General features: G+C 40.8%; 1 pseudogene; it reads right to left on the bottom strand.

Annotated features, from left to right (window-relative positions):
• Positions 1 to 6,207: 6,207 nt before the first annotated feature.
• On the bottom strand, positions 6,208 to 6,635 carry LOC125416440 (ubiquitin-ribosomal protein eS31 fusion protein pseudogene; annotated as a pseudogene).
• Positions 6,636 to 9,138: the final 2,503 nt, after the last annotated feature.

Here is a 9,138-nt window from a genome sequence, read left to right on the forward strand (position 1 = left end):
ACATGCTTTTATTTTTTTAAATATTTCATAGGTTGAGAACTTCCCCTGGGACAGACAAAGAAAGGAGGAACAATTCCCTGAAAAAAATAGCAGTGGTTTTGTTACAGTTAGCTCTGAAGAAAGGAGCTGAGTCAGAAGTTTGGATGAAGTCTACCAGGAAAGAAAAGACAAAAACGATAAATTGATGCCCAAATAGTCCAACGATCCGACCATGTTTACCTTTGACGTTTTTTTCTGAATGCCTCTACCAACTCCAGGGATGTGGAGAAGGCAGGGGGTTCGACATGAGGGACCCAAGGAAAAGCGCAGGCGTGTCTTGGTAGCTGTGCCTCCTGATGGCCAGGAAACCTCTTTGTGGTTGATCACCTATGAAGCACTTAAGTTCTCTTCACCATATTAGAAAGTAATGTGGCAGCATGATTTCTAAATTATTACTCATGCTCACTAACCAAGGGTCTGCATCCTCAAAACACCCTGATGTCATTTGAATTGTGTGTGTGTGTGTGTGTGTGTGTGTGTGTTCATGTTTTCAAGTGCTATGGCACACATGTGAGGTCAGAGGACAACCTGTGGAGTAAGCTCTAACCTCCCTGCTTTGGGTAGGCTCTGGGAATAGGACTCAGGTCTCTAGGCTTGCTCACCAAGCCCCATTAGCCACTGAACCATCACACTTGCTCCCTGAGTTGTGGTTTCTAAGACTTCCCACTCATTATAGAGTTTTAAAGAGGATCCTAGGAGGAATTGCCCTGAAAAGGAAGACTGAGGGAGTGCCTTATAATTTGAGAAGGACAAAAGACTCACCATACCTCATGAAGATGCCATCCCTCTCCTAGGTAGGAACTAAAACCTCTTCAGGTTCACACCCAATGGGTTGCCAGGCCCCACTCAGCTTTAAGTACCCCATCCCTGAAGTGTACTCTCTCTTTCTTTGCTATACAATCCCTGCATGAACCATCGGTATATCTAGATAACTGAGATGAAACCATCACCTTGTAAGACTAGAGTTCTTGGAATATGAGCCAAGTCAGTAGAAGAATCTGCACTCTTGGAAAGCTATTGGCCACATGCATGCCAGGAGATACTGGGCTATGAAGCCATTCTCATGAGAGAGGAAAGCTCGGTGTGTGATGTAAGACACAGGGACGATGTGAAATGATCTAGTCGGACTGTGTTCTTAGAGTGAGGATCTTAGCAGAGCCGGAGAAGCCAAAAAGCCAAAGAAACCAAATTCTGAACTATGAACAGACAGATACTGTCAATCATGCTCTGAAGGTCAGGGCTCACTCCTGAAATCGATGGAGTTATAGATGTCGTGGTGCAACTTCAGACAAGTACGCAAGGGAAATGGAGGTTTGAGGCCACTGTGGAGAAAGCAAACATAAATCTTACATTACCAGGAAGCTAATCTTTAGACTTGGTGGGTACAGGATCCTATGGGGGCGAGTCAACATTTAAAAGGATGACACTTATGGGGTGTCAAGCAATAAGGCCATAGTAGTAACATTTTATGTGTGCGTAGGTGCTTACGAGTATGTGTTCTGGTGCACACGGATGTATGTGTGCACATGTGTGCAAGCCAGAGGTCATGGCTGGGTCTCTTCTTCATTCACTCTTCTTAGTTCTTGAGGCAGGATCTCTCCTTGAACCTGGAGCCCATCAACCAGTGAGTTCCAGGGCTCCTCTTGCTTCCGCCTCCCCAACACGGGGATTATAGGTGTGTGCTGTAATCTTTCAGCACCTCCGTCTTCCTACAGGGCGCTGAGGATCTGAACTCAAGGTCCACATGCTTGATCGGCAAGCACTTTATCAACCGAACCATCTCCCCAGCCAAGGAGTCATATTTCATACTAAAATAGAAATTATCATTGAGGTTAGAAGCATTTTAATTGGGATAATTAGCAGAATAATATGCCCAAGGATGTCAACAAATGAAAGGATTACAAACAATCCATGTGAAAACACACATTAAAATTACAAAATGGATTTTATGTCTCAAGTTGTATGAGTTCATGCATATTTTGTCAAGGGTAAGGTATTTTAAATGATGTAGCACCATGTATAGTTGGAATTTGGGAACACTTCTTTTTAACATAATTTGTTGAAATTTATTTTTATTTTACATGCAAGGGTGTTTTGTCTGCATGGGTATCTGTGTACCATGTACATACAGTGTGGGAAGAGGTCAGAAGAGGGCATCAGATCCTTTGGAACTGGAGTTATAGACAGTTGCTGGTAACTGTGTGGATACTGGGAATTAAACAAGAGTTCCCCTGTTTAGGAACAACTTCACAGGTTCTTTCCCTGTGGATCAGTGGTCCTTAACCTTCCTAATACTGTGACTCTTTAGATGAGTTGCTCACGTTGTGGTGACCCCCAACCATAAAATTATTTTTCTTGCTACTTCCTAGTTGTAATTCTGATATTGTTATAAATCATAATGTAAATATCTTCTATGTAGGATATCTGATATGGACCTCTGTGAAAGGGTTGTTTGACCCCAAAAGAGTCTCAATGCTCACGTTGAGAATGACTAATGTGGATAATAATATTTTCTGTCCTGTTAACATCACAGCTCCCTGCTGTGTTGGACTGATGGAAAACGCTTCCTTGCAGTACCCACCACTGAGATGGACCTGACAACACAACCCACCCACCCAGCACACAGAGGCTGAGGCAAGGGGATCGTTCAAGATCATCCCAAGTTGCACAGCAAGATCCTGTCTCCAACAGAAAGGGAAATGCTCAAAACAACAGCAACAATAAAACAAAAACCAGAGTTCTTCTGGCAGTAAACAGCAAGAACAGGCTTAGGAAAGGGTATGGAGGGAACTGCCTTGGGAACTTTCCAGGTTGGGCGCTCCACAGGTCTTGCTCTCCTTCCGAGGAAAACCTGACATCTCACTGAATATTCAACCCTCATTTCTTTTGCATAGTTTCTCTTTGCTTTTACATTTCTTCATCTTTTACGTTCCTTTCGCTCCCCCACACCTACTTTCCTTCTTCCTTCTTCCCTCTCTTCCCTTTCTACTTCGGTGATGGGGAGCAGTGATTTCCCTCTGTGTCCTTGTGTGATCTTCCAAGTGCTGGGATTATAGACACTCACTACATGCCTGCCTCTGCAGATTTTGGGCTTTGGGAATCCAAGGAAGAAAATAATGTGCTTCCCGTAGGGGAGGGGGGCGATCATAATTATCAATCTACCGTGTTTGACATGATTTACAGTAAAGAAAGCTCATTTTTGAACTTGCATGCAGCACAAAAGTCATCTTTTTTTAAAAATATTTATTTATTATGTATACAATATTCTGTCTGTGTGTATACCTGCAGGCCAGAAGAGGGCACCAGACCTCATTACAGATGGTTGTGAGCCACCATGTGGTTGCTGGGAATTGAACTCAGGACCTTTGAAAGAGCAGGCAATGCTCTTAACCTCTGAGCCATCTCTCCAGCCCCCAAAAGTCATCTTTAACTTAAGCTTCATTTCTATTTATAAGCAGAAGTTAATAGCCTCTCTTGGAAAATATGCAAAAGTGTTGCAAAGGCATGCAAAGATATGTAAAACTGTCCACAGGACAGTTTTGAAAGGGTGCTTTTGGGAGAAAGGAGTGGGACAGAGCGTAGTGACATTTCAAAGGTATTTTAATAAATAAAGCCTGCCTGAAGATCTGAGAGTAAAACAGTCCCACTGGTCAGTCTTATAGACCAGGTAATGGTAACATACACCTTTAATCCCAGTAGCCACACTAGTTGCCATAGAAACCAGACAGTGCATGCCTTTAATCACGGTGGTGCAGGCCTTTAATCCCAGCATTTGAGAGGATTAGGAAAGGGGAGGAGACAGCTCTCACACAGTCTCATTCTGAGATTCCTGGAGGCAGGATCGCTATTTTGAACCAAGGTCGAGGTAAGAGCCAGTGGCTAACTGTTTTGCTTTTTGGACCTTCAGGTAGAACCCCAATTTATCTCTCTGAGTTTCTATTAATCATGCTTCACAGAATCTCATATGTAGCTCCGGCTGTCCTGGAACTCACTATGTAAACTAAGCTGGCCTCAAACTATCTGCCTATCTGCCTCTGCCTCCTGAGTGGTCAGATTAAAGGTATGAGCTACCACACTCTGCATACGAAAGGTACTCTTTAACAAGTCCAAAAGTGAGTTTAAGAACAAAGCTGCTGAGAGAGCTAGAGACGTGGCTCAGTGGTTAAAGAGTACTTGCAGACGACCCCGACTTGATTCCTCGCATTCTATGGCAATTCACAACTTCCTGCAACTCAAGTTCCCGGGGATCCGGCACCTTACCTTCTGGTCTTTTTGGTGCATGCACATGTAAGCAAAAACACTAATACATATAAAATAAACATTAATGGAAATATTTTTAAAAAGAGCAAATCTGCTATCCCTCTCCCCCCCAGGAAAGCACGAAACTGCTGTGCCATGTGCTGAAATTCAAATGGCATCTCTGACAGTCGATGGACTTCATCTTCTGTTTGCCTGGCAAAGGATGAGAAACTGCCATTCTCAAAAGTAGTTCAACGGACTCAGAGCCCCCAGCATGCTTTGCAGACAGGAGTGGATTTGAGTCTGCCCAGATTTCACCAAGACACTTTCTGGTTAATCCATGTAGCTTCAATGCCTTTGTGAGGTCATTTTTGGCAGAGGTGGAAAGCTTGAAGTCAGGGAGTTAAAGATCACGAACGTACATTTGGTTTTAAGATCACTGGAGCAGAAATAACCATCAAAAGAATTCCGCAGGGCTTCAAGTGCCTGTGGATTTGTTGTCTAAAAAGTATTGGGAAAACATTGTTTTCTGTTTCAGCCTAAAGAAACATATTTTCCCAGGCATTGAAAAGTTAATTTAATTGCTGCCTCCCTTCCATCTTTTCCAGAGCAGCAGCTGGGACAAAAGAGTTTATCATTGCTCTGAAGCCTTCATAATGGCATGAAGGTCTTTGACTCAAAGAATTACCTGGTTGACTTAATCAAAAGTCCCTACCAATAGGTCAATTCATTTAAAGAAATAAATACTATCAGTGTTCCATGGTCCGGTCAGTGTTTTCTCCTCCCACAGCCTCTCTCATACCCATTTTGTTGTCAGTGTGTGCATATGTGTGTGTTTGCATGGATGTATATTTGCATATGAGCACAAATATATATATGCTTGCATGTATTATGTTTGTATGTGTGCATTTACATATGCACATCTGTGTATTTACCTTCAAACCCTCCTCAGGGCTTACGGTTTTGAAAAGCCATAAACTTTCTATCTATAAGAAAATGGTAGTATTTTCTGTTTTCTTGCCAGAAAACTATCTTGATGAGGTAGCAATTTGAGGTTCGAAGTCTGATGAAGTTGACAGTTGTCGTGGTTATTCTTCTTGACACATTCTGAATGTGGGACCCTTATCAGATGCGTGAGTCACAGATATCTTTCCTTCAGTTTGCTTACTGCTGAATTTTCTTGAGAGCTTGTTTGGAGGTTCTGGTAGGAGAGTACAGCTACTCCTATGTCCTGGACTGATGGCCACTTCTCCTCTACTGGGGGAAGATCATTCTCTTTGACCGACTGACCGACTGACCAACAGAGTGGGCAACTTCAGGAGGAATGAGAAAGGGAGGGGACCCCTACCTAACCAACCAATCAGACAAACCAACCTTGGCCATCAGTGGGGTAACAGACACCATAGCCAGATCACCTTTGCATTCTCTAAATTTTTTTGTCTTTCAACAAACAAACCAAAAACAAACCAAAAAAATTTCTTAATTTTAATTAAATATATCAACTTTTTACTTCCTCAATCATTGTTATCAGACTCAAGATTATGAAGATTTTATAGTTTATATTTTACATTTCGCTGGTGGATTCATTTTGAGCTATGTTCTGGGTATTGTTCCAGGCATACACCACAATTCACCTTTTGCACATATCTATCAAATTGTTACAGTGTCATTATCTATTCAAAAGACTTTTTTCCTTCTCAACTGAATCGCTTCTGCCTTCAAACCCAATTGAGATCATATGCACATCTACTGTCCAACATTCATTCCAGTCTATTGATCTATTTATCAATATAGTGATCACTATCACAGGCTAGCTACCGCAGCTCTGTATAAATGCTGAGTTAGTGTCATCCTTCACATTTTTCCTAGTTCTCATCTTTTTATTTATCATATGCAAGGACTTGTCTCCTGCTTTGTTGAGGCAGCGAGTCAGACAACACCTGCCACATTAATGCCTGTCAACGTGTCTCTCCATGAAAACTCCAGCACATTCACCAGACGGACATTCTCAACGAAGGCAATTAATTCTGTCATTCTCATCCACCTTACAGTACAATACAGACAATTTAACCTTCTTTCTCTTATGCTGATTCTTCTTGGGAGTGGTGTTAGCCTTCTTCTGCCTTTTCTTAGCACCATCACAGAGTCTCAACACAAGATGAAGGGTGGACTCCCTTTGAATGTTGTAGTCAAAGTATACTGTCTTCCAGCTGCTCACCAGCTAAGATCAGCCTCTACCAATCAAAAGGAGTTTCTTTCTAATTGGGGATCTTGATCTTTACATTTTCTATAGTGTCTGAGGGTTCAACCTCTAGCCGTATGGTCTTTCTTGTAAGGGTCCCCATGAAAATCTGCATCTTGTTGTGGTTCCTCCTGCATTTGAAAAAAGATGGATTAGACCCAAAGACAATGACAAGAGCCAAGGTTAAGGCCATTGACCAGAGCTGGGCCACAGAGCCCACCCATTCTTAACATTTTATTAGTTCAAATTGTCTTCAATTTTATATTTTATATGTTTTGTTTTTCCATATGAAACTTGAAATTATTTTGAATTATTTTGTCATTACATAAACAAAAAAACCCTGGTAGATTTTAATTGGGATAGCTTTGGATCTGTACATAAATTTGAAAGGAACTAACATCAAAAGATATCATAAAGCTGAACATGGTGGCATGGGCCCATAATCTCATCTACTTGCGAAGCTGAAATTAGGATCATTATTCAAGGTCAACATGAGAAATTTAGCGAAGCCCTGAGACCAAACAAACTAAAGGCCCAACAATACAAACCAGCAGACAAAACCCCAAGATATTCTGCCTTTCAATCCACAAACACAATATAGTTATCCCTCAGTAAAGATTTCTCCTCAGAAATCAATATCTGGGAATATTCAAGCCCTTTATATAAAATGGCATCATATTTGTCTCCAATATGCTTTAAATTATGTCTCATTACTTACAGTAATTAACACACTGTAAGTTGTGTGTAAATCACTGCTGTATTGTTTGGGTAATAATAACAAGAAAAACGTCTGTATGTGTTCAGCATGCCTTTGCTGTTTTTGAAATTTTCTTTCATGTGGTTGATTGAATTGATGTAACCAGTGGACATAGAAGAATGACTGTCTACCTTCCAATTTACTTAGTTTTTTCTCTAATTCCTCTCAGCAATGTTTCATATTTTCAGTGTTCAGCTCTTACACATTTTTTATGTGCTTTATATTTTATATCCCATTTTTGTTTTGCTTTATTTTGGTTTGGTTTTCAAGAGAGGGTTGCTCTGTGTAGCCCTGGATATTCTAGAACTCAGTATTCCTGGCCTTGAACTCAGAGATTTGCCTGCCTCTGCCTCCTCAGTGCTGGGACTGAAAACACACATCATCACTGCTTGAATTCCCATTGTTTTTAATATCAAAAGGACTATGGCTTATTTTTATTGGAAAATTAATTTGTGTGTGTGCATGTATACACACATATGTTGCTATATTGTCCTCAGGGAGGTGAGAAGACAATTTACAGAAGCCACTTCTCTTCTAATATGTGAGTTCTAGGAATCAAATTCAGGTCATTGGGCTTGCCTTTATCCACTTGAGACATCTTGCCAACCAAGCCTAAGGACAATTTCAGTATTGAACTAGCATGCAACAGTCTCACCCAGTTCACTTGCTAGTCCGAAGTGCTGTCCTGTATTTTCAGTGGACTCTCCATGCAAATGATCATACTATGAGAGTAATGATAGGCTCATATCTTAGCTTCTAATCTTCTATTTTTTTATATTGTCTTACTCTACTGGTAATAACTTCCTCTGTATTAGGGATTCAACTCAATAATATTGTAACAGAAAAAATATCACTTCTGGAGAAAGAAAGGAATATTGAAAACAAGAGATCTTATAGACACCAACTAGATCTGAACAGAGAACTTCTTCATGAGATGTTATAGTCAAGATGTCAAAAGCACAAAGCAAACAAGTCATATTAAAAACTGTAAGGGGAAAGACACTAACTCACTTGCAAAAGAAAAACTACTAAAATCTAGGAAAGAACAAAATGATACTTTTCAAGTCCTGAGTGTCAATAATAGCCAGCCAAGATGGATATACTCACCAAGAGTATCCTTTAAAACTGACAGAGAAATAAGGACATTTCAAAACAAGAATTTGCCAATACAATTCATGACCAGCAAGCCAGCAGTGCAGAAGACACTTAAAAGATTGCTACCCAGCCGTGGAAGAAAACGGCTGCAATCATGAGAGCACAGGGAGGGATAAATTTGATGGAACAGATAAACTAAAGAAAGTCAGGAAGACATTCATCATACGTAACACAGATGTAATAGGGGCAAAGTAGTGAATAATGATTCAGCCACCCAGAAAAACAACCAACAAAGTTACAGGAATTAGTCAATCTTTCTCAATAACATTTAATGTAAATATTCTCAAGACAATGAAGAGGTGTAGATTAGTTGACTGAACTAAAAATAAGATCCAATTATCTCCTGTCTCCAAGAAAGACACTTCGGTGACAAAGATGCCTGCAGACTGGAGGTCAAAGGATGGAAGTCAGTCTCTCAAGAGGATGAAAGCTATGGAGTGGTGAAGATCTTTTTCCATTCTGCTGTTTTGTCTTAGTGATGGTGTCCTTTGCCCTACAGAAGCTTCCCAGTTTCAGGAGGTCCCATTTATTAATTGCTGCTCTCAGAATCTGTGCTGCTGGTGCTATATTTAGGAAGTGGTCTCCTGTGCCCGTCCATTCAGGCTACTTCCCACTTTCTCTTCTATGAGGTTCAGTGTGTCTGGAGTTACTTTGAGGTCTTTGATCCATTTGGACTTGAGTTTTATGCATGGAGATTGATATGAAT

This window comes from Myodes glareolus, chromosome 1, assembly GCF_982192425.1.
Source record: "Myodes glareolus chromosome 1, mMyoGla1.1, whole genome shotgun sequence".
In the NCBI taxonomy this organism is placed as follows: Eukaryota; Metazoa; Chordata; class Mammalia; order Rodentia; family Cricetidae; genus Myodes; species Myodes glareolus.